Source organism: Podarcis bocagei, assembly GCF_964188305.1.
Source record: "Podarcis bocagei genome assembly, chromosome: 9".
Lineage (NCBI taxonomy): Eukaryota > Metazoa > Chordata > Lepidosauria > Squamata > Lacertidae > Podarcis > Podarcis bocagei.
In genome coordinates, this window is record NC_138134.1 from 62001802 (window position 1) to 62005113 (window position 3312).

Sequence of the window (3312 nt, forward strand, 5' to 3'; positions counted from 1 at the left end):
GATAACACTTCAGGCATCTGCCATAATAAAGTCTTTAAGGTGCCACAAGATTCTTTGCTGTTCTTTTTATTAGTCACCAAGGGCTCAGTCCAAATGCCCCCAGGGTTTGCTCTGTTCTGTTTGTTTTACTTGAGCGTAGGATTTCCTAGCTGGCTGCAGGAAGGATCATGTGATTTCAGCCCAAAGCACAGCCCTTGCAGAAGGTTAGCAGAGTGAAATGTGAACCGGGAAACGCTGTCCTTGGCATTCATGCCTTTGTTTTAATCAGAAATAAGCAGAAAACGAGAGGGCTGGGCGGGGTGGTGGTCAGAAGAGAACAAGCAGAGAGGAGGGGAAAGGAGCACCTTTAAGATCAGGGCCACAAAACACCTCCATCCTGGACCTCAGACAGCGTATTGGATGTGGCAGCCACCCACCTGTTCTTGATGCGATTAGATTATACGTGCTTAGATGCATGTTTCAAATTGATCTCTGGGGAAATGGAGGCATTTGCGCTTGCAGCTTAAGTGACAACAGCCGCATTCACAGTTGTGCTAGAGATGCCTCTAGCCCACAAGGGAAGCAGCAAGGCGGCTCACAGGGGTTGGAGCCAGACTTGGTCCCGCTTTGAATGGAGCCACTGAAATGACTGACACGTGTTACTCATAGGGATGGGTGAATCTGTCAGTTTCAGCTTCTCTCTGCTTCTCATTTTTCCATTCTTAAGTTCAGTTCTCCACATTTCCTCATCAGTTTTGTGATTTTTCTAAAAAGTCATCTTGAGAATTCATCCGCATTTCAATATGAATTTCTCTTTTGATATTTTTTGGGGGGTGCTTTTGCCCAATACATTTTTTGCAAAGCAATTTCACCTGATATGATGCATTTTTTCTTCTTCGTTAGTTCCACTAAAACATGCATCCCCACAGACACTTTTACCCTGTTCTGTGTATTTTTGTACACCTTGCTTGGCTGGAGAACTGCACTGCAAATTTCAGAGAAGGGAAAATTTGAAAGGGTGCCTGCATTTCAGGCTGTATATTGTTCTGGAAAGTGTGACTTAAGAAGGTTTGCCTTTAAATGTGAACTGAATCAAGTATCTTCCCTGTCCCTAGTTATTCATGACAAAGTTTAAGCCCCGCTGATTTCAGTGGGTCTACTGTACGAATGACTAAGTCTCAGTCCAGTTGTTGGGCATTGCAGCTGGGCAGAGTGCTACTGCGTTCATGTCCAGTTTGCAGGCTTCTCACAGGCATCTGGCTGGCCACTGTGAGAACGGGATGCTGGACTAGATGGGCTGTTGGCCTAATCCAGCAAGCTACATTCTTATGTTTTTAGCTCCATTTTAAAGGTAAAGGTAAAGGGACCCCTGACCATTCGGTCCAGTCGTGACCGACTCTGGGGTTGCGTCACTCATCTCGCTTTATTGGCTGAGGGAGCCGGCGTACAGCTTCTGGGTCATGTGGCCAGCATGACTAAGCCGCTTCTGGCGAACCAGAGCAGCGCACGGAAACACCATTTACCTTCCCGCCGGAGCAGTACCTATTTATGTATTTGCACTTTGACGTGCTTTCAAACTACTAGGTTGGCAGGAGCAGGGACCGAGCAACGGGAGCTCACCCCATTGTGGGGATTCGAACTACCGACCCTCTGATCAGCAAGTCCTAGGCTCTGTGGTTTAACCCACAGCGCCAGCTCCATTTTACTCCTTAATAAAGTTTTCTTTGAAAAAATACAGGCAACAGAAAATAATCCCCACATAAGTGAAGAGAGTCGTGGATTGCAATCCTTAAGCCATGCATAGGATTTGAAGTGGGGTGAGGGACCAAGTTGAGATTCTCTAACATCAAGGCTACAGTCATAATGCCCACACCCAGGTGGCTGGGTGAAAGAGAGGGCAGGACTTCAGCACCATTAAAAGGAGAAGGACTTTCAGCAGGTATAGCTTGCCTTCCTTTGCAAAGACCTCGGCAGGTGCATGTGTGCCTCTGAGTGCCACATTGTGACTGTTGACTTTGTGATGAAGTGTGTGATCTGGGGAATCTTACTTTGACCACAAACTAACCAGGCACCCTAAGGGCAGGGATGGGGAAGCTTTGACCGTCAAAGAGGTGGTTCCACCAGCTGGAACAGACAATGGGATTCTGGGAGATGAAATCCGGCAACATCTGGAGGGCCACAGCTTCTTCATCCCTGGCCTAAGGCTAACCTAGCATTCTTTCATCCCTTAAACCACTTCTGAAATGTAATGGCTTATTTTGGACACTGGCCCACCTTACAACAATTTTGTAAGGTTTACTGAGTTCAGATGCACACTGAACAACTGAAATGAGCCACATAAGGGAACTTTCCCTGTCACTTCAGTGAGAGAGACCTACTATGTTTTGCAGATCCACATCGGAACCCTTGGCTGTACACGGAAGCTGATGGATCAGAGACCTGGATTTTAAAAGCTTTTAAAGATTCAGATTAACTAGTAACATCAGCGCCACCATCTTGTTGCAGGCAGGCAACCGAGACTCTTCGTTCCTTCCTCTCATACGGAGACTTAACTCACAGGATGGTCCTTTCTGCTCACGACAATAAAAACACATTTATGGCTCTCATCTGTATTTGCATGCAGGTGTGTATGTTATTGACACAGGTGAGAAACTGTGCAATGCACACAATGTACAGATAGTTATTTCAGTGTGAAATGCAGAGAGAGAGAGAGAGATGTGTACGATTCATGTGTCGAACCAGATGAAAATAAAGACAGCAAAGTTGTTGGTGTGAATGCAGATTATAAATGCTGATATTCAAGGAGTTCAAGCATTTAAAGAAGAGTTTGATCAAGGCTGCATTGTTAGACACTTACGAGGTAGCAAGTCTTGTTGAATTTAATGGGACTTGCTCCATAGCATTCCACTTCTGGTTTCTATATAATTTCCCCACCAGCATCACTGCCGTGGAACAGCGAGGGGGAGAGAGGTGCATATATGTTCATAGCTAGCTTCTGGTTAGACAAGCAAGACCAAAGATAATTTTGCAAAGTGAAGTTAGAAACTGTATACTTCTTTATTGTCTCATCACAAAAATGTCCAGTCTAAATGCACCTTAGATCTCTGGGTACTTTGTCATGGTAATGGTAACCTAATGCATTTGATTTTCTTAAACCTTTTCTCCATCCCTTTCAGCAAGGTTGCACTGAAAGCACCTCCTATGCTGTGCTGATAAATGCAATCTATTCTGCTGTGTGAGTATGTGTATGTGTGTCTGTTTAACAGAGGCAGCAGATTTCTTTCTTTTGAAGACATTGGCAAGCTGCCTTTTGCAGTTCAGGGTTCAAATGTT